This window comes from Lutjanus erythropterus, chromosome 1 (assembly GCF_056507025.1).
Source record: "Lutjanus erythropterus isolate fLutEry1 chromosome 1, fLutEry1.hap2, whole genome shotgun sequence".
In the NCBI taxonomy this organism is placed as follows: Eukaryota; Metazoa; Chordata; class Actinopteri; order Lutjaniformes; family Lutjanidae; genus Lutjanus; species Lutjanus erythropterus.
In genome coordinates this window covers 2,406,328-2,432,569 of record NC_139317.1, presented here as the reverse complement: position 1 = coordinate 2,432,569, position 26,242 = coordinate 2,406,328, and the positions used below count along the sequence as shown (strand labels likewise).

The 26,242-nt window shown below is 39.7% G+C and overlaps 1 protein-coding gene across 1 annotated transcript in view; it reads right to left on the bottom strand.

Moving 5' to 3' along the window:
• LOC146332465 (SH3 and multiple ankyrin repeat domains protein 2-like) overlaps nt 1-17,193 on the bottom strand; it is a 318,816-nt gene extending 301,623 nt beyond the window's left edge. Inside the window, exon 1 of the mRNA XM_084717344.1 lies at nt 17,011-17,193. The gene's annotated coding sequence lies outside the window, so the exon portion shown is untranslated. The remainder of the gene's footprint in view (nt 1-17,010) is intronic.
• Between the last annotated feature and the right edge of the window lie 9,049 nt (nt 17,194-26,242).

Here is a 26,242-nt window from a genome sequence, read left to right as displayed (position 1 = left end):
CTACACTGACTTGTAATAGAGTGAATGGTGCCTCTGTCACTCTGTACACCTGGTCCTGGACTGTGTAACTTGTGTTGCTGGTATGAGCACTTTATGGTACCAAGTCACACACCACCAACTAGTCACTGATTCTGTTAAAACTGGATCATATTTTACAGAGAAAATCTCCACTCTAAACGCAGGTGTTTTATGGTTGAGACATATTTTTTCCACAGAAAAATCTTCACAGTCACTCCAGGATTTTGTTGGCTTTTTGGGGATTGTTGCAGCCTAAAACGCCTGATTTCACAACAGCTTTTCTAAAAAAAACAAAAAACAAAACTGCAATGCATGTTGCAATGTTTTAGGTGTTTTTTTTGGAAACTGCATGAATAAGTGAAAATTGCAAAAAAAAAAAAGTAACTAAAAAAAAAAAATCACTAGTATGGCTCAAACACTGTAACAGTGATCACTACACTTCCCATGAGCTATATGCAACTTAAAAATGTCATAGATAACCCCTTCCTGATCTACATCCACATCAATCAAACTCCACACCTGAGATAAATCTGATAACCTTTCAGACTTAAAGCTTCTCCAGAGGCACTGATGACTGATCTTCGTGTGTAAAAAAAAAATCAGTGGACTAGCCCTTTAAGCAGCACGGACACCCACAATGTGTGAACAAAGGAAACTGCGCCCACTACTTGCAAATCTCTGCTCCGTTTCTCAGCCCTTGAAAAACACAATGAACACAAACTACAAAGAAAAACACATCACAGTGGTGTTTGATTGACAGCTGATCTCATCTGTGCAGAAACATCACAGAACGAACTCTTCATCACCAAGGATGAAGGCAACGTCAGTGTAAAGAATGGATCGTATGTCACCTGTTGTATCACTGAGGTGTAAATTGTAAAATGAAATTTGGAACTCATAGATAAATGCAGATTACAGACAAACTGCAAAACAAAAGCAGCATCTTGAAGGCACCCAGTCTACCACTGAATCACCAGCTCCTCAGGAGGGCATCAAATGGGCTTCCCAGTAACTCATCATATAGTAGGTATCCATGGCGACTGCATACCCATTTAACAGCTTCAGAGTGTTTTGTGTGGAGACGTATTTATAATCAAACTAGGATTTCATGGTTTGGTGACCCCGGTGTCCTGTGTGGCAGCCGGAAGCTCTGTGATTGGTGAATCTGCAGGAAAAAATAGAGCGTGCAGCGGAATGCATCTAGAGGGAGGCAGGACCTTTCCAGTGAGGCTGCAATTAAAAGAAACACACAAACACAAACACACAGGAGAGCAGGGATGACCAAAACCCAGCTGGCAGTGAGCACTCAGAGAACAGGAACCGAGAGCCCTCGGTGATGCAAGGAGCCAAAGCAAATGCACTGATTTCCATCAATAAATTATAGTAAACAGTTACATTCGCAGCTGAGAGAGAACTTTAAAGCACGACTGACCACAGTCACAGCTCTGCATATCGCACTCGTTGCATAACTGCACTTAAAAGTGAAAATGGTAGATTAATATAGATGCTGTAGCTGCAGCTATACATCAAATTAACCTGTCAAATGTTTCACTGGGCAGCGACAAACATGAATATAATGCACATTCAGATACCTGAACTAAACTCACATTTAAGTTTACTGTACATTTTGACTTTCGTTGTATTGTACCAAATTTTTTAGCAATGTACCGTGTTTGTATCCTGTAACTGCCTCGACACAGTGCTTTGCATTGTGACTGGGTTCTGAAGAACAATACACATTTGTAGTCATTTGTGGTGAAGAGCATTTGCAATTTCATTCAGTCTGAGCTCTGCTTTCCCATCCTTTGATCATCTCCGGTCACCCACTGTCCAAGACCGTAACCCACATCTCTGGGTTAACTCAATGACTCAGATTTGCTCTGTCTGTCAAGTTCACCAGTGTACCGGCATACTTCATAAACACACCACTACAGCAAACTCTCAGTCAAACTGGGATTAAGTTTTCTTCAATAGGGAATGATAAACTGGCCAAGAAAAACGCAAAAAGCCATATCTAGAACCAGTGCTTGGGTCTCCATCCTGTGCTACAAAAGAAACATGGCCGTCTCCGTGGACAGGGACCCTCTCCCTCTAAAGACAAACCTGGCAATCGCTTTGTGTGTTCCAGCAATTCTGTAGTGGCACGTCGTGTCTGTCCGTCACTCTCGGTGTCTACTGGTTGCATCTAGGGAACCCAAAATGCTAACACCAGTTAGCATTATACATTTTTATTAATGTATTGATTTTATTTTTATGTTACTATAAAAAGTACAAAGTACCTGTACAAAGTGCACTGCACAATAACAGCTCTCAATGCATAACTCCTCTTAAAAAAAAGAAAAAGATGTATGAATATAAATTCTTTACATGTAGAAATATGCACACTGACTGACCTGAGCGAAACACTACTGTACTGTACTGTACTGTACTGTACTGTACTGTACTTATGCCATCATGTGTCTGGATTTGTGAACATGCAGTGTGTAGGATTTAAAAAAAACTCATCTCACTTTCTCTCTTTTGCTCCTCTCCAGTGGATCACTGTGGCTACACACCAAACCTTTCAAGCTGCGTGTTAGCAAACAGTTACATATTTACACATCCAGCATACATGAAGTAACATTAGTATTTAATTGATATGTAGTGAATATAACGAGTCCAGAGTTTTCACTTTTCTCCTGTCTGTATTTTTGGTCTCTTCCTCCTGAGAACAATCTCTTTAGCTGCTAAATGCTCTCCGCTCCAGCTAGCTGTTGTTTGCTGCTGAGGCATGTGGGAGAAGTTTGCCTTCAGGGCTTTCTGCTTTAACCCTTCCCCTAACCCATACCTTTCTGGCAGAAAGGCTTGAAACTTTTTGGCAGAAAGTCCTGAAGGCAAACTTCTCCCACAAGCGGTGCTAAGCAGGCAGTGTACAATGTGTTTGAGATGAAACTGACTGATCCTCACACCAAGAAGCTCCTGTTAACAGGATTTTTATTTTCTCTGACGTTTGGAGCACAAGGCTCTTCCTCATTAAAATACTTTAAATGGGAGCTTCTTCTTGGTGTGCGGATCTGTTTCAACTTTGCTTGATAATTTCTTGATCCTGTGGGATGTGCTTGTCTTTTTTAACATTTCCTAGTGTTCAGTGGGTTTATCACAGCTTTCCTGCTGAAAAGTGCAGCCTGCTGTAGAAACAAGGTCAATGAGAAAAAAATATAAAGTAAATGCAACGTGAAATCAAAACTGTGCCCTAAAAGAGGCTGAAAGGTTACAACACTCTAAAGAGCTGAGGGAAACTGCAGAGTTGGATGATACTTCCATATCGGAGACGTTAACACCTTTACAGCAGCTCAAAAAGTACAGGTAGAAAAAGGATAAGTGGAATTAAGATAAAATAAAGATTTAAATTAGAAAAGTACACACACAGACTATATAATATATACACCTTTCACTTATACAGATATGTGGAAATACATGGTTGTATGGAGAGATATATGGATATATATAATTATGCAGGATAATTACACGTTGTAAATACACACATTGTGTGAAACATTAAATTAAGAGAAAAAAAATTGCAGCAATATTGCCTTATTAATGAATGAACAGGGTACGAGAAACAAAAATTCAACACTTTTCTGTGGGTTTGGCACTACAACAGCAACTGTCACATTTCAGTTATGTGATCCTTTAAATGTATATAAAAACATAGATTACTCCATAAATGACAGGTTTACTTGTCTTTCAATCATAGACTGTATAAGAGAAGTGGACGTAGCCACTGTGACGTCATCTATTGCTTTCAGGAGTCCTGTTTTGAAGCCTTGAGTCTAACATGATGGTCGTCGCCATCTTGGTTTTGCCGGAGCCAGAAGTGACCTTATCTGGATGAAAGTGTGGAGCTGAGGATGTCATCTTAGTAGCACTTGACAGTAAAAGTGGTAGCAACCAGGCCTGAACAGTTAATTGAATTTTATTGAACTCGCAAAATGTCCAGCTGCAAACTTGAATCACAAAAGGCACAATATTTGTTGAGGGCAAAATCAGTGATTGAGACCATAAATTGATTAGGAAGCTGTTTCCTGAGGACATAAATCTAGTGAGGCTAATTTTCTCATAAGCTTACATACCATCAGACTTCTGGCCATTAAAAAGAATGCATATTTAAGGCACTTCAGCACAGGCTTCACTTTACAGACCCAGAAGGAGGTTTAAAAAAACATCTAATGTGATTATTTTGACTGATATTGCAAAAACAATATGATTTGCATTACTAGAGATAATGCCAATTTTTACATCATTATTCTTATTTTGATTGAAAACATTTTAAAATGACTATGGTATGATTTTTTGCAGGAATATGTGCCAAATTATGTTCTTTTTTAAGTCTGCAGAATCTGATTTATAGGGCAGGACATTTCTGCCTCATGACATTCATTAATTTAAAAGTTTTGACACATTTTACCTTGTCATTTTGTAATTTTGATAAAATTTTGATTAATTGTGCAGCCATACCCAGAAGCCGAGTCCACTTCCTTCACACAGTCTATTCTTTAAGGGGATCACTATGACCAGAATGGACAGTGAGAAAACAGACAGACTCAAACAATCCAGAACAACCAGAACCCAAATCCAACCACGTGTTTCTGCCACCAGCTCATCATCATCACACGCTCCTTTTCTATTTCCCTCAGAGAAGATAAAGCTCTGTGGGAAAAAGGCCATCTGTTTTTTCTGGGCGAGAGAGAAGAATACAGGTAAGAAGCTCAGCTCTGAAAGCCGGCATCCACCCTGCGCTGCACAGCACTACGTCACCAGTCCCGGTCTGAGCAGGCGGTGGGCATGCTGGGGATTCCCTGCCAAGACTAAAGATCAGCTTTTTTTCCCAGCAGATGCGAGTCACAGCGGGAGGAGGAGGCCACAGACGGGCGGGGTGGGCGAGGAGGGAGGAGAGGCCGAGGAGGAGGGAGGAGAGGTAAAATAAAGGAGAGGAGGGAGAGGAAGGGAGTGGGAGAGAGATGAGAAAGTTTGGAAACACAACAGATTGTCATCCCTCCCTCACTCCATCCTCTGTTTGTCTGTGTCTCTCTTTCAAAGCTCTCCACCATCTTTACCTCCCCCCACCTCCTCCTCCTCCCCTCCTCTCTGTATAAACCCTGCAGGGCTGATGGAGTGATTGGACTCAGATGTCCCCAAGTTTGACTTTGATCATCACTGATGACAAAATCCAAAGCTGCCTCTCTCTCTCCCTCTCATACACACACACTCAGACACACATATACACACACACACTTCCTGTTGCCCCCTCCCTGGTCCTGTGTCAGCTCAGAGATAAATGAGGAGCAGGAAAGAGGCCGTGCTCTCCTCTCTGGAGATCTGAGGGGGAATCTGTAGCGAGCGAGGCGTCGGCAGGTTTTTCATTTTCTTTTCTGTCTGACATTCTTACGTTTATCTTTGTTATGATAAGCTGTTGTTGGACTTTTCTTTGGTATTTCCCAGAATGACTTTTAAAAACCCTCATTCCAGAGAAGAGACGGGATCTTATATGCTTTCATTTCAACTGAGGACGAGCACACAGGTGTAATAAGTTAGGGATAATGCCCCGATGAGCTGTCTATTGTCAGGAATTAATGGACGATGTGGAAGCCAGAATCGAACTATTGTCTCGGCAGAGTCCATTAATTCCTGATTATCCTCAAAGGAAATTATTCCACTTATATGGTATTATACATATTCATATATTAGATTATATTTGGTCACTTGCCAAGACAAATTAAAAATTTTTAATGCATTTTTCAATGAGAATCTTAATTTTTTCAGAAGCTGAAACTTTCCTGGCCATGTCTGGGGGTTCGACTAATACCTGGAACAATCATACCATCCCTTGAGGTTCTTATGCAATGGAGACACTGTTCACTACTCCAGTAAATAGGACTAACCTTAGACACGACTTAGTAACAGGAGCCTTGTGGATCATCATCATGCCAGCAAGATTCAGAGTTAATAACAGTGTATGTATGTGGATGACAAACAGTGAATATGATTTGTAGCTGTTCTCAAACAGTGTAAAATAACAAAAAGAAAAGTTCAAATAAAAATTTCAAGGCAACTCACTGCAATAGATGTCTGAGTTTTGAGCCCAACTCAAAGTTTTGAAATGAGTTAAAATAAAGTTTTGCCGACCTATAATCTGTAGCTGAGATATTTTACTTTTCATCTTTGGATTTTTCTTGCAGCTCGAGTGTTACAGTCGCCATCCTGTGGTGATTGGAAGATGAGGCACGCTGAATAAAATGTTAGCTTGTTACTGCGTTGCCATAAATTGTAACAGAGGCTTTGACTGCATCCATGTTGCTATGGTTACTCATTTCAGATACAGGCTGCACAGACTACGGTAAAAAGCTCATGAATGTGGCAGAATAACATGTCTACACCAAATATGCAGTATTTGGACCAAGCACAAGACTTTGACACAGAGACCAGGACTGCACCCCCTCCATGTGGTTCAGGTTTAGCTACTACAACACTTGGACGAGGCTGAAGAAAGATGGTGCTTTTGCTTAAATATTGAAAAGGTCACAAAGTCTCATGTTTAAAATTCAGTGTTGACTTCTTAAAATATTAAACTAAAGCCACAATCTTTCCCAGCCCTTCCTTTTGAATTTTCCTACCCATATCTGAACAGCATTAATTATGCTTTAATCGCCAAGGAGAGGTTTTAAAAAGTACAGAGGTCATGAGCTGAAATCCTCCCAGTGCGACCACATCCCCTGAAGATATTCTGGACTAACCATAAAAAAGTCTGAGACATCTTCATTCTTCTTTTTATACATATTTTTTTACATAACTGTCATAACTGACCTTAGTTGTATTTTCTGTGAATTTTATCTCCAAAAATAAAGGCTGCTGGTTTGTTAATAATTCATTTTCTTTCTCTTTTTTTGGCCTAAAAACATACAAATTTGACTACAGCCCTGAGACTTGCATTACATTTTTAATCAAAACAAACACCTGCAACTTTGCAGACATGTCTGATGTATATAATGTAAAATATTTCAGAATTTGTATGTCTGTAGTGTATTAAAGCACATATTAAGAGCCATTTGAAGCCGTTAATCACAGTCTACACTCACCAAATCCTATTTTAAATTCCACTTAAATGTGTGACACTTTGTGCTGTGCAATACAAACACATTACCCTACACAACATGACAACATCTCGCTAAATGCTTCACCTTTTCATACCAAAGAGTATCACAGAGTCTGTGGGTAAAGAGCCTGGAGCTGACATTAGCTGCAGCGTGCTACACAGTGTGGCTAACGTTAGCAGAGCTAGCAGCAGCAGGAGCTGCTCTGCTTGCAGGTTAACGTCCAGGTCTGTGCTGAATGTGGTCACATGTTTCTCCAGTCAAGTGATTATGTACCAGTTTATTCTGTCACAGTCTACATTCAATGTTATTTCCATGTTCTAGATTAAAACACTGACAAACTGTGCTGGTTTTCCGAGCTGTCATCTGTCTGACTTTGCTGATAAAAACATCCAGTGCTTACGGCGTATGGCGTGAGGAAGCAGCAGCGGGCAGTAGTGGCAGGCAGCTGCATAACATCATAGAAGCAGCAGTTAACTGGCACAGTGCATGAGTAAAATATTTCTGGTGCTGACTAGTGCAAGTGGCATTGTTTAATCATGTAGTCAACTAATTGCATGCATCCCTAACCAGCACTGTTGTCTTTTTTTAAAGAAAGAAAAACATTTTCTATTTTGTGTGTCTGGGACATTTGTATTTCTTTTTTAAAAGAGGTATTGAGTATCACTTTTTAATAACAGCACTGTATCAAAGTTAAAAATTTTGGTATCTTGACAACGCCACTCACTTTAGCATTTTTCTAAATATTATTGACATTAAACTTGAATTAGAGGCTCATGATGATTATTAAAAATGTTTAAATTCTCAGTGAGCGTTTAAATAATCAGCATGCACAGTATAGTTCAATTTATGTGAATAATCATTTATAAGATTGTGAACAGTTTACTGAAAATATTTAAACATTAAAAGATCTATTAAATATCTCTTCAATTCAAATGAAGGCTCCATTTGGTTTGAAGTTAAGGATTTTAAAGTCACTCCTCAAATTCACTCAAATGCACAGCAGGGTGCACATTTTAGAGATCATCTTAGTTCTGACTGTAAGTTAGTTAAAGTTGCCTTAATATTGGCATAAGTGAAACCAATTGATGGTAAAAAGCCAAAACCAAAAGAAGATTAAATCGTGCCTGAGTCAACCACAGATCAGATAATATCGTAAGACTCTGAATGAAATCTTGCAAACACTATTTATTAGTTTATTTAAGCATCTTTACAACCTATATTATTTGCTCAGGCATTTTATTCTCCTGTAATATGTATTTCAGGACGTTCCAAGGTTTTTATCAAGTTACTGGTCTAGACTTAATGTCTCCTGCTGGTTGACTGAACTGATTTGTTTAAGATGCAGAGAGGAAGGAAAGAGATCAGCACAGAGATAAGACACAAAACTTCAGCTGCAAAAAGAAGTTCATCAGGTTCAACATTTGCAGCGGATTCATTCAGTCTCAGTGTCCAGGTCAGTGCCTTCCTGAAACACACACTCAATTTGAAGTGTAATAAATGGAAGTGAGGAACAGAAACAGCTGAGGAGTTACTCCCCCGACCCCTGACCTCATTCAGATAACCATCGCTACACAAGACCATTTCCACATCAGTGAGCTGAGCAGCTCAGCTGAGCATGAATCGGCTCCTGCAGCGTCCGGTAAACACAAAGACGCTGGGGGAGGAAGTGGACAGTGATCCAAATTAATATTCCTGGAAAATCTTTTCTCAAAAGGCAGGAGAGAAAACTGATGCACGACACACATACTTTAACACTGGAAGGAGGCAGCAGGTGCAGGCTGCAGAACCGTTAAGCATTAATTAAACATCTCGAGGTAAACGAGCTGGTCCACCCACCTATATGCTTACACCTGACATTTACGGAAATTAGCCAACAGCAAATGCCAGTCCTCGGTGGCTCAGGTTGGATGTCACAGATGAGAAGCAGCAGCTGAAATGATATGGTTTCATGAAATCCCAGCACTGCCTCAGAAAACAGGTCTCAACCAAACCCAACAGCTATTTCTGCCCGAGTCCTGAGGTTTTTCTGCACTTCTCAGTATCAAAATTCCAATTTTTGATGGATTTATGGCATCTGTCTGCCTTTATTTGAGTTCTAAACATGAGTGAAATTGTTGAGTTCTGGGACAACAGGGCAACTCAGGGTGATCCAGAAGGAAACACTGTGAAAAGTTCTTTTCTTTCTTTATATTTTACATTCCATTTCAATATTATTTCATTTTAAATTAAAAATCAGATGCTTTGTTGACATGGAAGAATTTCTGCCCAGTAAAGATTTCAGCTGCAGAGATAACAATAGATAATCAGAAGTTGAGTAATCGATTAGATCTGCTGAAAATGAAGTGAAAACAAGCTTGATAATTGATTGATCAACCATTTAAGACATTTACCAATAAAAAATGCCAAACCTTTGCTGGTTCCAGCCCCTCAAATGAGGGAATTGAGTGAGGTTGTTCTGAGCAGTATCAGAAATACCTCTGATACTGCCCAAAATACTGCATCAAATATCGGGAGTACAAGTCTATGCTCTGATCTGATATCATGTCATTTACAGGACTGTGCTCTGTCCTGTAGGGCGGAGCAACTAATCAAATATTAATGTTGATCATTATTTTGGCTTCCTACAATTGAATGAATGAATGTGATCGACTGTGATATTGACATTTAAAATGCGTGCTCTGCTCAGATATTCTACACAATGCTTGTTATTTTAAAACAGTCAGTTGCAGCCTTAATAATCATATTCATATTTACTGAAACTGACCTATCACAGTTCTCACAGTTTCACGGTTGTCATGGTATCTTCGTATCCATCACATTGTGTGCATTTGGCCAGCTATCCATAGCGTGTTAGCGTGTTTTCTGTGTGATATAACCGTTCAGAGTGGTATTAGGACTGCATCATCCTCACTTTGCAATTTATGTGAGACTATTAGGTAAAATATATAATAAGTGAGGCATCAGCAGCTGTTTCTATGCAGATGACTCCCTGATCTCCGTCTCGTTTGATTCAAATAATACAACATGACTGGTCAAAATACAATGATAACTGCTTGTTGTTCCACCATCAGCAGAGCAGAACATCCCAGCAGCAGCTCTCAGAATACAGAATACACACAGAGTCTGGTTTCAACAGATGCTGCATCCGTCTGCACAGACCAGATCGAGCAGACAGGAAGTCACACACAGGAACACCATAGAGAATCTGGTCAATTTTCAAAATAAAAGACCCCATGCAGACTCACACTCAGGAAAAAAGACAAAAAGGAAACTAACTACTAACCCGAACTCTGTCTTTGTTGATTTTTGTAATTTATTAACCCTGAAACAAGATCCTGTTACAGTGTCTCTACACCATTTTTTCATCCTGAGCCGACAGCAGCAATCATTTCACATCCATACAGAGTTAAAGCTCTTCATGTTAGAAGTTTTATACGATTACAAATTGATTCTTTTGGGATTTGGGCTGTTGCTTGGACAAAAAAAAATCAATCTGAAGACATCACCCTGGACTCTAGGAGATTATGATGGTGTCTTTTTCACTATTTCCATTAGGGCGGAACAATTTTGAATATCAGTGTGTGATTATTTTTCCTGATATTGCAAATGTGATATGATTAGAGGATTAGAAAATGATTAGAACATTAGAGGGAATGATAATTTTTACTTCTCATTTTCACCGAAAAACAGTGAAAAGTCTGATTCATACGGTGATCAAACAATACAGAACTGCAATAATTTGTTGATTAATCAATTAGTTGCCAACTATTAAATTACTTGGCAACTGTTTTGATAATTGATTAATCAGTTTGTCCAAAGTCTCTGATTTCAGCTCCTCAGCTGTGAATATTTTCTGGTTTCTGTTACTCCTCTCTGACAGTAAACTGAATATCTTTGAATTGTGGACAAAACAAGACATTTGAGGACGTCATCTCTCGGACTTTGGGAAACACTTTTTGACTTTTTGACATTTTCTGGCCCAAACAACTGATTGATTTATGATAGAAATGATGATTAATTGATCATGAAAATAATCATTAGTTGCAGCCCTACAAAGATGTTTTCATGAGTCTGACAAAAACAGGGTTTTATCAAATATTGCACCTCCTACGATTTGAAAATGACAGTAGACTTTGTAGACAGTAGACCTTGTTGCCATTTTGATAAACTGTTCAGCCCTCATTTCCACATAGTTCTCAGACCAAAAGATTTGTTAGTGGAAAGAACTACTAGTGACAGCTGAACAGAGTTCATCACCGCATCAAATAATCAGTTAAGGGATGTTAAAACCTGGAAACTCAAGACGCAAGCCTGATGAAACAGCTCCGTTAGACAGGAACCAAAGAGAAATCTCATTTACTTCGTGAAACCAACAAGTCCAGAGTGTTCTGTTACCGTGTGAACCAGACTAATCTAAACCTCGAAATATCACTGGCAAAATTGCTTTTCAGCGACCAGTCTGACACAAAGCAGACTGACTCAACAAGTCGAGACCTTTGATGGAACAGGTGCTGAGCTCTAATGTGCCCGAAATTAATTTATGTTCCCAACACAGATGCTCTACAAAAAAAAAACACTGAGTCATTGAAAAACACACCTGTACAATCAGTCTAAATTTGGGAACAATGTGAGATGTGATGCGTCGTACTGTACGTAAGTAAGAACACAGTTAAATACAACAACAGTCACACAGAACGTTTTTATGAATGAGTGGAGAGACGTGACGTGAGGCCTCACAGTGAGTGAGTCAGAGAGGGAGGGGAGGAGAGGTGTAAAAAAAAACTGATGAAATGATGGTGGGATGAGCAGGAAGCTGTGTGTGTGTGTGTGTGTGTGTGTGTGTGTGTGTGTGTGTGTGTGTGTGTGTGTGTGTCTTTTTTGGGGATGTAAAGTGTCAAAATCTCAAATAATACCAAAGGATCTTCTGGCTGAAGTAAATCTGAATTTTTTTTTAACACAGAGTTCAAAATTTTGACGTGCAAACTGATATGAAGCCACTTTAAAGGGATAATTCACCCCAGTTTTTCAGTCCACTCTTGTTGGAGTTTCACAGGATGACTGTGTTGCAGAATCTTGCTGCAATCCAAGTCTCCAAAAGCCTCAACATGCCGTTCACGTGTGTGCGCACACCGTCACACCACAGTTCAGACCACAGTTCAGACAGTGTGCATGCACACATGAACATGGCTCTCAGTTAAGGATCTACAGTGAAGATTGTGATGAGTGGCATCTTTCACGTCAACTTGACCCCCTGGCTTCAAGTGTTACTCTTCCCAACACCTTTAAACACTTTTGCTTTCAGACACGGTCAGAAAACACTTCATTTGAGTCAGTTTTTGATAGTATAATTAGGCCTTTAGCATGTTTTCCAGCTCAGAAATCTTTTTCCTCCTGAATAACTTTTGTTAAATGAAAGATGAACATTCCTGGCAACAAAATACTGCAGCACAGAGAGCTATGGAGAGAGACATTTTCACTGACAAGTGATAAAAGCTGGCTCGTGTTAGCTAGTCAGCTACAGAAGTTTCCAAATCGCCCTGCGAGTATCGCTGCCTTCAAATGGGGTTGTGTTTACCGTATTCACAAGAAGAGTCAATATGAACTCCCCCCTCTTGTGTTATTCACAACTTCTTAAACTGGAACTTCTCTGGAAGCTCAAATGTCACAAGCTTAACTTTCCAACTCGTAACTACGATTTCCATTTGATGGCAGCGCATCGCCACATCACCGAGCTTCTAGAACTGGAAATATTTCTCAAAGATGCACCTCTGCCACACAGAGGTGAAGCAGAAAGACGCTTAGAAAGAACAGAAATGCAAACCCGAACACCAAACCGTTCAAAGTGCTTCTTTGTCTCTTTTTAATGAGGCACCGTTTATAAGGGCTTTATAAGTTTTAACGTTAATGGTTGATCAGTATAAAAAAAAACACATCCACATCTGTTTAAAAACCTGACATTTCTGTCTCCCAGAGGACTTTCAACATTGTCATATCCTCCTTTAAAATTATTTTCTATATTAAAAAAAGAAAAGTGCTCAAATTGGCTCCTGATCAGGTACAGAAGAATCTGACAGAGCAGCTCGGTGTCACTGAGGACACAGTCTGAGTCACTGTGGACTGCGTCATAAAGGAGACATTTTTAATGTAGCAGATAGTGCTATATATGTCAGTTATTAGCCATTAATTAGAACACCTTTTGAGTTGCCAGGTTGTGAAAAATCCTTTTGGCTGGTGTTCATCCTCCTCCGGCAGGACACCGGATTTATCACCAGCTCATCAAATCAGGAAGATGACTCCAACGGACCGACTGACCGTTTGACTCGTGGAAAAGTGCTGCACGGTACGACTGCAATTAGCAATAATTTTCAATGTCAATTAATCTGCTGATCATTTTCAGACAGTTTAGTCCATTGGTCTGCAACCTGTACTTTCAAAAGAGACATTTTGGCCCCAAAACAGAAAGAGAAGTCCGTCTGGAGCTGCAACTATAAATTCTCAGACACGTTTCTTTTTTTGGATTTGGCACCTATAGAACGAGGCTAGAAACCAGAAAAATTTAGAGAGAAAGGCGTCGAGTCGAAGACGTAGGCTGTGACACGTATTTTAGTTGATGAAATTTGAAAACATTTTAGTGCAGACTGTAAAAAGGAGAAAGTTAAGAAAACTCAAAATTTCAAAGCAACTTATTTTAATAGATTTTGAGTCAAATTAAGTGATTTACTTTTCTTCTGTGGGTTAACTGTAGGTTTCTTCTGTAGGTTACTTAATAATGTAATATTTTCAACTGCATCTATTTAATATTCAAGCACCCAAATAATGACAAATATCAATTTATGAAATACAAATTTGGTGGTGGTGGTGGTGGTGGGGGGGGGGGGGTTCTCCAAGTTATTCAAAGTTTATCTACAGTTTTAATTCTGCTGCAGAGTTTCTGGACCAAAACCCATTTATTAACAATAGATTAACCATTAACTGGATTAACTGGAGACAGGTGTAATATTGTAAAACTGACTGTATTCATCTCACATGGATTTTTAATTAAGTTACCAGCTGTTATCACAAAGAGAGAAACCTGTGACCTTGCAGCCCATGTTTCTTTTCAGCCTTCAAGTTTCTGTTAAGAAAATGAAATTAAAATTAAACTTCTGCCAAACTGCTCTCTTCATCTTCGTGATGCAGATTCACAGACCCTTTTCACAGCAGACACTCTGACCAATCAGGTGCAGAGAATAACGTTAACGCTGCCTCTGCTCCTGCAATTACTGCGTCACAATGCAGCCATTAACACTGATATTAGCCACACCTGTGCTTTAAAAATGTCTTCTGTGAAAAAAAGTTATTATTCCATCTTTTCTCTCTTTCACATTTCGCCCCTGCCTCAGCATGAGCCCCTCCTGGTTTATGACCCACTGGTGTGAAACTCATTAGCCATTATAAACAAATTTAATAATAATTTCACTGTTGATGACCTGCCAGCCAGCAAGAACCTGACAATTAAGACCTGTTCTTCTTATTAGTTTGTAACAGGGGTTCCCAAACTTTTTCATGCCAAGAACGCCCACAATAGAAGCACATTAGAGCATCGATGCCCAATTTGAGAGGAAGGAATTCCCTCTGAGTATTTTTTAAAATTTATTTTTAGGTTTGAAAATAATAAAGTCTTCATTGTCAATCAATGATCACAATCAATCACAACAGCCAACCCTCGCACTGAGCAAAGAAACAACCAGAAGATGTCTTTTAAACATCTTGTCGTACGTTGAGAAGACGTCCCCTGTGGGGCCTGAAAGAACGTTTTTATGACGTCCAATTCTGACGTCCACAGGAGGGTTAGCCCGAGATAAAACTGTCCCCCGCTGTCTCTGTCCAATAACAACAGTAACAACTGCACGTCTACAGACACACAAAAAACTCCTCGCCAGGCATTCAGATATTGAACTGCATGTCGAGGGGTCAACTGAGCCTTCGCTAAGCCCCGCCTACCTTAGTTACTGTTGCGACCCCTGCCAAGCTTTCTATTCTCGCACTGCATTTATGCAGTTTACGGTGAAAACGGTGGCAGATTTGACATCAAAGCTGGGAGCAATTGTTGAAAGACGAGGTCTGTGATCCCTTGAAGAAGGTGCTTCTCATTTCTAGCTGATTCTTGTGGATTAAAATGACGACTCTCACAAGCTGATTTCATAACTGTAGCTGGCTGATATAAGCTAATGCTAATGCTTAAACTCTATGAACTGGGTGAGAAGTCAAGAACCCTGGGAAAGTGTTTATGTACCAGGTAGCAGGTGCATAAATAATGATTTATAAAGCACTTACAAGGTATTTAATAACCTCATTATGAACCATTTAAGAATAATTTATAAGAAGGGCTGAAAGATTTTGAAGAAATATCTTATCATAATCATTTTGACTGATGTTACAACTGCGATATGATTTGTGATTTTACAGTAAAGGATCATTTTTACATCATTATTCTCATTTCCAGTGAAAAACACATTATAATGATTGTGGTGTTTTTGGGTTTTTTTTCAGGGGCCTGAACTAAACTGTTAACTGGGACGCCTCTGCAGCACCACAATATTACATTTAAAATGGTATTCTGACTCACATTTCACCTTTAACAAATACTGCACATCCTACAATTCGAAAATTGCTGTAGACCATTCTGTGATTTTGATAAAATTTTGATAAATTGTTCAGTTCTCTCGAAGTGTAGTCTAATTGTAAAGTGGTACCCAACTTTCCTTAGTTATAAACCCATGGTTTTCAAACTGGGTTCCGCAGACCAACACGGTTCACTGATTGGAGCTTTAGAATATTTTAACTTTGATCCAGTGTCGACAGATTGGGGGGGGGGGGGGTTCCACTGTTTTGGGTTGGACTGTGCGGGTTAAAACGGGTTTGGGCGGGTGGAGAGAATTTATGCTGGTTTACCATGAGGCTGTTTTTTAAATACATTAAAAACTTAAGTATATTAGAAATGAATTTAGAAATCTCTTCATTATGTGAACACATCCAGTCACTCTGTGCAACTTTATCACTTTAATTCATTCTGCTGAGAGAAGATATCACATCTGTACTTTCATTATAACATAAGCCGTTTGCAAAATTACAAAAACATTATTTCTTTAGCTTCTTGATAGCATGTTTCTCTTTCTCCATCTTCATGCCCGTGTATCTGGAGCAGACTTATCTGACAGACTCTAAAGGTTTGTTGCAGTTGGCAAAGTTAGATCAAACCTATTATTTTTGGTCTTTGAGCTAAAGAAATTAGTTTATAGCTGCACTGCAATTTAATGTGTTTTAGGCCACTTGTGAACACTTCAATTGATGTTTTATAATTATGTTATATTGGAAAATAGTTATGAACCACAGTACTATTGCTATCATTTATGAATTCATTTGTATTGTTTATTTTAGACTATATTTGGGTCGATTCTGAGCAAATACTGGGCTGGAAAACATCAAACCAATCTGCTTTTATCTCCATTTTTGAGAGCTGGAAGAAGTAATGAAAAAGGTTTGGCCATTTGGATTGATTGTAACTGATACTTTTCCTAGTTTGATTGATGATTGCTTAAATTTGTTTATTAGCCATTAATTAAACCATTATAAAACCTTTATTAAAATGGTGCCTCAAAAACAAATTTCTTTAGAAATGAGGTTGGCTTTACTCAACATCATGTTCAGTGTCAAACTGCACAGCAGTCCACCTTTGAAGGGTTAAAACAGAAAAGTAGGAAGAGGTGGACCAAAAACTCACTTTCAAGTCTCAGAGAAGAGTCCTTGCAGTATTTTTAGAAGATCTACTGCAGTATTTTGTGTATCAGGGAGATATAAAAAGTAAAAATAGGCTTACCTTGGACGTCGTCCCTGTTCTTGTTCAGTCAGACTGTTTTATTCCTTCTCCTCTCTGTCCTCTTTCTCTCTTCTTCTCTCGGTTATTTGCTCCTATCGCCGCTTCATGCCTCCGACTCTCCGGCGGAGCAGCTCTCCTCCACCGGGGAAAACTTCCAGTCAAAGTGCGGCTCCGTGCGCGGAGCGGAGCGGACAGGAGCCGGGCAGGGACGAGCTGCAGGGGAGGAGGAGGAGGAGGAAGAGGAGGCAGAGAGGAGCGTTTTAAAAAACCTGATCTCCCGGAGAGAAACCCGACTGCTGCCGCGCTGAAACTCAATCTGAGGCGACAGACAGCGAGCAGCAGCAGCAGCAGCAGCAGCTCATCACAGCCTCCTGCCTGACACCGACACACAGGAGGGGAGAGCAGGGAGGAGGAGAGGAGGAGGAGGAGGAGGAGGAGGAGGGACACCATGCAAACGCCGTACGGCAGGCAGGTGGATGTGTGCCTGCCTGCCTGCCTGCCTGCCTGCCTGCCTGCCTGCGGAGGTCTTTGTCATTTTTGTCACCTCAGGCCAGAAGCAGAAATGTGGCTGAAGGTGCACATCCAGGAGGATTTTTTTTTTTTTTGGTTAAAAAACGGAATCTGAAAAATTCAGAGTCAGAGTCGACACCAAGCTGTTCATTATCAGTACATGATGGTGGTTATAAATAGAAGAAATACATAGAAGCTGCTGCAGTTTAATAAAACATCTTCACTTCCAGCTGCAGCAGCTAAAAGCTGGATGTGACTTCAGGTTTAAAAGCTCCGGATAAAAGACAACTCTGAGGAAATAAAAGATTTTCAGTGTCTTAATTTAGGCTTCATTAAAGATTGATGGCAGCCAAAGAAGCTAAGAATACCACAGGCTTACATATCATTAAAGTATTAGGTTAACATGATCAGACTTTCCAGGCTTTAACGTGGAGTACATTAGGGGAGAGCTGGGACAAAAGTAACAATGCTCAGGTAAATGTCATTTTAAAAGATAACGTTACTGACAGACACCAATATTCAGTGTTTATCAGTCTTACATGTGCTCGATCAGTACAGGTGTTATTTTGTATAAATGTGGAACACTTCCACTACAGCCTAATTTGACTTTGTCAGTCGGGACAGATGTAACACTCAGGTGGGTCAAAAGTTTTGCAGTAAAAATGTAACAATATTCTTGTTCATATGTAACTGCAAATATATATTGTCCATCTTAAAGTGACAGATCACCCAAAAATGACAATTCATTCATTATCTTCTCACCCTCATGCCGAATGAAGGTTAAGTTTTTTTTTTGAGTTCATTTTTTGAGTCACTGCCAGAGTTTCACAGGAAAATAACATTCAGAATCTCCTAAACAATTTAAGTGAATGGTGACAAGTTTTCAAACATAAAAAGGACCAACTGCTGACGTCAGCTGCACGGAGCAACTGCTAAATTCTCCACAATGAGTGCAATAAAATGGAGGACTAAGGAAGTCCTCACTGAAGCCTACAGTAAACCCAGTTCCTTCCACTGTTACATCTGAATTATCTGTTAGATGATTGAGATGTTTAAATACCTTGGAATCACCAAACAATAAGCTCAGCTTTCCCTGAATGCTGCCAACAGAGGCTGTCTGCCATCCAGAAACTCAGGGCACCGTCAGTCACACCCCACCTTCTGCTCCTCCTGTACAGGAACACCACAGAACTCATCTCCGCCGCGCTCACCGTCACCAACACGAACAAACTCCTCATAATCACACACAACGTCTCTAAATTAACTCTCTCCTGCCACCACATGCATCAGACTCACCGCAGCACACGACCACCCCCTGAATCCCTGCTTCACTCCACTCTGTTCAGCTGATCTCTGATCTGTAACCAAAAAAAAGCACACTATAGTTAGACCTTTGTGTCTTCTGCCATCACTGCCCTCAACAACAACTAGAGGAACAGCTGTGGGTCACTAAAGTTATTAGAATTCATCCCTGAGGAGAACGTGGGAGTGTGGACCAACTTTAACAATCCAATCAGTGTCCTGCTAACACGGCTGGAAACGAACCTGTCCACTGCTCTTCAGGGGACAAACTATGAAATGGCAACACCTTACAGAGATATATCTCTACATCAGACTGTAAAAAGACTTGTACTGCTCTGGAAAGAACTAAGAGACCACTCCAGATTTTATCAAATCTTCATTTGCAAAATTCATGCAGCCAATTATGACATAGAAACTTTTTTGTATTTGGGGAAAAGGGTAAAATGCATTACATGTTAGATTAATTCTTGCAAATTTTAGAAAATTGCTTTCTTTAAAAAAGAATTAGTTAATGAATTTCAAACTGATTATCAAAATTCCTTTGATAACTTTAGATCAGCAGAGTCTGTAGATGATCGGACTTATTTTTGGAACAATTGGCCTGACAGTCTAAATTGAGTTTGTTAAAATAGGATTTTGATTAATTTGAGAAAAAGTCAGTGAGCAAAGATGCTGATGAATGTAGAGATTAAACTGGTGAAATAATTTCGAGTCAATGTCAATTTTCAAGATAATTGCAAAAATGTAAACTTGATTGTTGTAGCACCACCTTGAGGTCAACAAGTGCCAAAAGTGTCAAAATTGTGTTTTTTGAAATTTGCAACCCACTTGCCAATTTTTGTCTTACAATTTTTACTGCACAGATACTTTTAACACAGAAAAATAAAGAAAGAATAATTATCAGAACAAAAACAATAAGGATCTGCAGTGTGCAACGCTGCTTAGATCCCTAAATGAAAGGGATCACACTGAAGTGTTTCAGCAACATGAATCTTCACTGGGAGGCTCATGACAGTCAACATCAAGCTCAACATCCTGACCCTTCCAGGATTTCACTGGCTTTTTGGGCTCTTTTTGGCTTTACTCCACAAAAAAAGTAAAATATTTTTTGGAGGTTGTAGGAATCTACAACGATTGGTCAAATTTGCGGAAAAGTTGCGGTGATTCTGCAAAATTGCAAGGTCGTGCAGGATTCACTGAGATTTGTTGGATTTGCATTAAATGTCACGATTGCAACATCACAGCGTCCTGGAGGGACTGCTCTGTAGCATCCATGTTGTCTCTAGGTTACAACCTAAAAACTCCTGAGCACGCTGATGTCAGAACAATTCTCCAGCTCTGGAAATGGGACCATCCCAGGAGCACGTGGATCCAACATGTGACTCAGTAGTTAGTTAAGTTATCATTTATCGTGAAAAGAAAAGGTCTGGCTCGCTGTCTCTTCCAATGAGATTCTCTTTACTGTTTCAAGTCATTTGAGTTGTCTGGAAGCCAAATATCTTTGTATGTTTCACAGTTCAGAGAGAAAACTGAGGTTTGAGGGAGAAAAAGAAGAACCGTCAACAACACTAAATGATTGATATCTGTGCTCCCGTTTGGTTATTACTGTGATGTGGAATGGGCTGACCCTGAGATGGGAGATGTGAGACTGATTCATCTACCTGCCCTTTGAGCAAATTGTCTGTCTGGCAACTCCCCTCCTCCTCCTCCTCCTCCTCTCTGTCTCACCTTCACTTCCTCTCACTGCCTGTGTGTGTGTGTGTCCCGGAAATATTGGAGACTGGAGTGCCCCCTGCAAATAAATGGTCATTACCATGACAACCACGCTACAAGCTGGAACGGGATGATGTTGATCATGGCAACAGTGGCAGGGAGCCAGACCAACAGCCTGGCTCTACCCCAGGGGCGAGCCAACGTGTGAACTCCAGGGTCTGATAGGAGTGTGTGCACACACTCGTTTTTATTTCTGTCCGCCGACAGCAGCAACATATCAGACATCCAGAGCCAAAATCTCAGGTAGCAGAGTGTGAGCGATGCCATTTTTGTCTCCACAGCGAGTATTCACACAGTAGCAACAAAAAGATCAGAGCTGTGTATATGTGATTTAGAGAAAAGATCCCAAACCACACGTCCACCTTTCCAACCTCCAGCTCTGCCAAAACATTGCGGGTATCACAAAGCCCGGCTGACTGTACTCTGCTGGCTTTAGGCTCTGGCTCTTATATGGACGTGTAGACATGATGCATATGGCTACCGATTTTCATGCATGTCGGTGAAATGTGCTGCCAGGGCTGCGTTGTAGGGGGCGTTACCAAGGCATCGTGCCACACCCATGGATGACACTCAAAATCCATCTCCAGTCAACAATATAAAATGTTCTGAAGAAGTAAGAGATTGTGGCTGATAGTTTTTTTTTTTTTGCAAAATAAGTTCAATACCTTTAATTTAAAGCAATAGCTAAACATTTTGGGAAATACACACTAATTAAGTTTTTTGATGATAAAATCAACACCACTCTCATGTTTGTGGTTTAAGTGTGGAGCTAGAGCTACAGTAGGAGGCAGTTAGCTTAGCTTAGCTTAGCATAAAGACTTGACACAAGGGGGAGATGGTGAAACTGTCCCTGACCAGATAGGCTCAGCATTATCCATCCAGCATGTTTTTAGCCTGAATCATCACTGTAGATCTTTAGCTTGGAGCCACGTTCATGTGCACATGCACACTGTCTGAACTGTGTGTGTGTGGTGATCATAAGAAAATGAATTGTGTTATCCTAAGATCATAAATAACTTGTGGTCTTGAGATAACTGCATTAAATTATATTTAAGTATATGTCAGTCCCAGGCTTCCATAAATAAGTGTATTTCCCAAATTGATCAAACTATTCCTCTAAGGACTTGTCCAAAAAGTTAAATTAATTATTCAGAAGTCCAGTAAGAGCCATGTAAATAAGTCTAAACAGGCTAAAAGCACAAACGTGTGATATCATCGAGCTGGAGAAGCTGTAAAGTGAAAGAAAATGAGACTTTGTGTCCCCACACAGTGTTTCTGAGTCTTAAATGTACCACTGAAACAAACAGTCAGACAGAACTTCTCTTCCTCCACCCTGGCTGCACAATCCCCAAAATCTGTCATAATGTTTAATCTGCATGTGGATCCGGCTCGGCTCGGTGAACCATGGGATACGTGTGCCAGATATTTTTTAATTCAAGCACTTCATGAAACTGTTCAAAAAGGTCTCTCTCAAATAAATCCTTTGAAACGTTCCTGGACCCACACCAAACACAAATCACTTGTTCCTCAGCCAATGGACTAACAGTCACATTTTTGTTGAAATCTGTTAATAAGTTTTTGGAAATATCCTGATGAATAACAAACAATCATGTCTGGGAGCGTGACCTCTTTTGGCAGAGGGAACAATGAAAGGCATTTAAGGTAAAAACTAAACATTTAATCAGCAAACTGTAACCAGAACAAACAGTGATGAGACATATTTTGGAATTAACCCAACATTACAACACTGATTTTGAGACGTCAGCACGTCTCTCACAAACGTGACTATTGTTAATGACACTGGCAGCGGCTAAAGTCACCTGCTATGGATGATGTTTGGTGGAGGTTTGCTAGATCTCTAACATTTCTGCTTCAGTAAAGAAAAAACAAAACATCAGTTATAAAAGGCAACAACTAGTCCCCACGATGGCCTGATCAGTTCTGAGTCATTTTTACTGCAAAATAGCAGAAAACGCTGTTGTCAACCTCTAAAATATGGAGATTTCCCATTTTTCTTCATTCATCATCATATTAAACTGAATATCTTTGAGTTTTAGACATTTTTCGCTGTTTTCTGACATTTTATACATGTTACAGCCCTAAATTTAACATGACGATTAACTTTTTTTTTTTTTAATTTGATGACCGCTAATAAATAAAACATTATACAGGGGCAAATAAAAATTGATTCCAGGCAAGTAAATTTCTGAAGAAAAGAAAAAACATTCACGTTGAACTCTGCTAACTGCGCAGAAGTTAAATTTAACCACACAACTATTTCTTATTAAAACTTGTCATAATATGTCATAATTTGCTGCAGTCATAAACTTATTTGAAAGAAAAACTCTTTACAGGAAAATGAGTCTAATTATGAATTTATAGCTATTATTTCTCTGCTCAGAATTCAGTCGTCAGAGTGAGCATGCATGACTTCTGCACCACATTTCCACCAGACTTACATACCTGAGCTTTCCACTTTCACATCTTCACGCCACCAAAAAAAAAAAAAAAGAGAAGCGGGGGTGAGACTTGTGAAGTCATACTCATAAAATACAAAGGAGCATTGCTTTACAAAAGTTTTAAAACGTAAAAAGTAATAAACCTCTTTCTCAGGGTGTGTTAAAACAAATGGCAGCTCACATGTGTGGTCAGGCTGGTTTCAGCTGCCAGTCAATCAAGACCAGCACTGGATAATCATCACAGGTGCAGCCAATGAAGTGAGGCTGCACATAGTTCAGTTTTAACAAGGTATCACCATCAAATCCATTATGCACAAATAATCAGTAGTATCACATATCCACAAGGAACCAGACAGAAAATCAATTAAACACACTGAAACATAATATATGTATATATATATAAATATAACAGTATAATGTGAAGTATAGATCCAATACTTTTCTCAAGTTGGTTACCTGCAATGAAAAGAGAGATGATACAGAGGTGTTTTCTGTAGTTTATTACCTCTCCTCCTAAGCTGCATGTACACTGTCTGATTTTTCTGGGTGGAGCTGTGTCCCTGTGTTTCCCTGTATTATCAAAAATAAAAGAGCATAATGAACTACCGCTAGCCTGACAACTGCTGACCAAAATTTCAATCATATGAGAAATTCATCTGAATGTCTGACAGCTGTTTGGGAATCAACCAGCCCTCACTTCTCCTGTACTCTACACGGCAAACAACATCCAACGAAGCTGAAAATTGATCTGACTCTAAAACAAGTTGTGCAGCTAAAAGCATAATGGGTCAGACTGTAGAGTTTATGCCAAGATTGAAACCTTTCTGCAGCATCTGTACCTGCTGTTTTGAGCGGGTCCAGGTTACATCATGGGGCTGTTTATATTTCTGTCTTCATTACCTGTACAGATTATATATTTGTAACCAAATGGGTGCTCGTGGTGTTGCACTACATCAGCCACATTTCAGTTAATGAATCCTTTTATAGTTTGAGTTTTGTTGCACGGTGTGACAGTGGTTACATTTACAACTCTTTAACAAAAGCCTTGTGGTCTTTGATCAGGCCAGATGTCTTTTTTGTCCCCAGGCCTTTAGATAACTCTGCTGCTAACTGCTCTTCTCGGGCCTCGTCCTGACAGACGCAGTCAGACTGAATGTTGGACCTCACTGACAGGTTTCTATCTGACCATCACTGGGTTGTAAATTGTCAGTCCACGCTCCAGTTTGCATTTTCAGAAAGCTGAGATGACATCTGTTCCTCTTCTGCACGCACAGGCCCACATTTGCAAAAGAAAACCTGATGGGCAAAAAGAATCATCTCTGGAAATGTGACCGAACATGACAGAGTGAAGGAAGGATGTGTTTGCTGGTTTGTGCCGAGTGGGTTTTCATTTAATTTAGTCAACACGCCGAACAGATCAGAAGATTAATTGTGCCAAACTGACCGACATGCAAGGATTCCAAAGATTACACACGTTAACAGACAATGGTTTAATATGTTTATGATGCAGCTCTACCTCAAACCTTTCACTGTCAATTATCTGTGATACACGGGAGGGAAATCTGTGTGTGCTGCACACTCACACTGCTGTTTACCCAGCCATTAATTCTTAATATTAAAAATGAACGCTTCATTTGCAAAAATAGGTGTCTCTGTTTTCATTTATTTTTCTAAATCATTTTTTGTGCACTCAAAGGAATATCAAAGTGGTACTGGTTCATTCATGTTAATAATGGTGTCTGTTTTTGCAAATGAACTCTTCAAATGTAACTGAGCAGACTGCTGGAAATCTGGCTCTTATTTTGTTGTTTTGATGCAAATCTTTGTTTTGAGGTGAAGAATATTGTCCAGTCTTGTCTCCTGCTGATGAACTGATTTACTGCTTCTTAAACCACCTTTCTTTATAGAGACTTTATCAATGATTAATATAATTCCTTTTATTTCCTTCTCCACTTTTTACTGTTTTTAAAGTGTTTACTCCACAATCAAAAATACATATTTCATTTCTCTTACCTGTAGTGCTATATATCCATCTGAATAGTTCTGGTGTGAGTAGCAGAGTTTCAGTGATCAACTGTAGAAATATTTGCCTTCTCTTCATTATAATGAGACTAGATGGCTCCCAAAATAAGAACATTTGAAAAACTCAACAGCAATGTCTCTTTCCAGAAATCAGCCCGTCCTCATCAGAAAAACACGTGTCTCAATCAATGTGCAAGCAGCTTGTATCTTATCTTCTATGTGTTTTATGGTTTAATTTGTTTTTACTTACATTTGTTTTCACTTCTCCTTGCACAGCTCCTCCCCTTCATCTTTGTCTTTCGGCTGGTCACCAGAGTGGATCATTTGCTCGCTGGCTGACCAGGTCACACTCGATGCTATGGATGTTTGATTTCACATTGAGTCTTTACATCTGAAGTCCTTCCTGATGCAGCTGAGCTTGAGAATTGAGACAATTTGAGAAAGAACTGGCTCGTGCATCTGCAGCGGCTGGGGATTTCAGTGTCTTGCCCAGGGTAATTTTTGTAAATGAAAGTGCTGAACAAACAAAGTTTACTACTATTATTATTATTAGTAGTATTAGTAATAGTAATTCTGTGTAACTTTTATATCGATTATATTCAGAATCTGAAGGAAGTCAGGGTCATCTTCAGCTCTGCTGTGCATTTTGCTGTACATGTATTTTGGATATCTTTCATATAAGAGGGTGCACATTATTCTGAAGATGTTCGGCCACAGTAACGTTCATCATACCTGCCTCCTTCCCTCCATAAACGCAGCAGCACATTCAGATGGACGTCTGCCAGTGAAGCCCTGCTGTCGGCTCTCTGTGGCTCCTCGTCTGACAGCTGGGCGCCGGTCTCTGGTGAACACTTTGGGTCCGTTCTGGTAATAAAACTCATCTGGCGTTTCGGGTCTTTTCTTCAAACGTCTTTAAACATTTTGATTCTCTATTTTTAGGTTTCATTAAGTGTCTTTTGGCTTCAGAAGCTGCCTTTAACCCGTCAGAGCATAAAACTGCTTCTTCATGTCTTTCTATTGTATTTTTATTCAGTGATGTTTTGGTGATTATAAGTGGGTCTGTCTCATCTCATAAAATCAAAACGAGGTATCTAAATTAAAATGGAATATGTTGGGGTGATCATATTATAATGTGTGTACATGTTTAATAATTCATTATCCTCTCC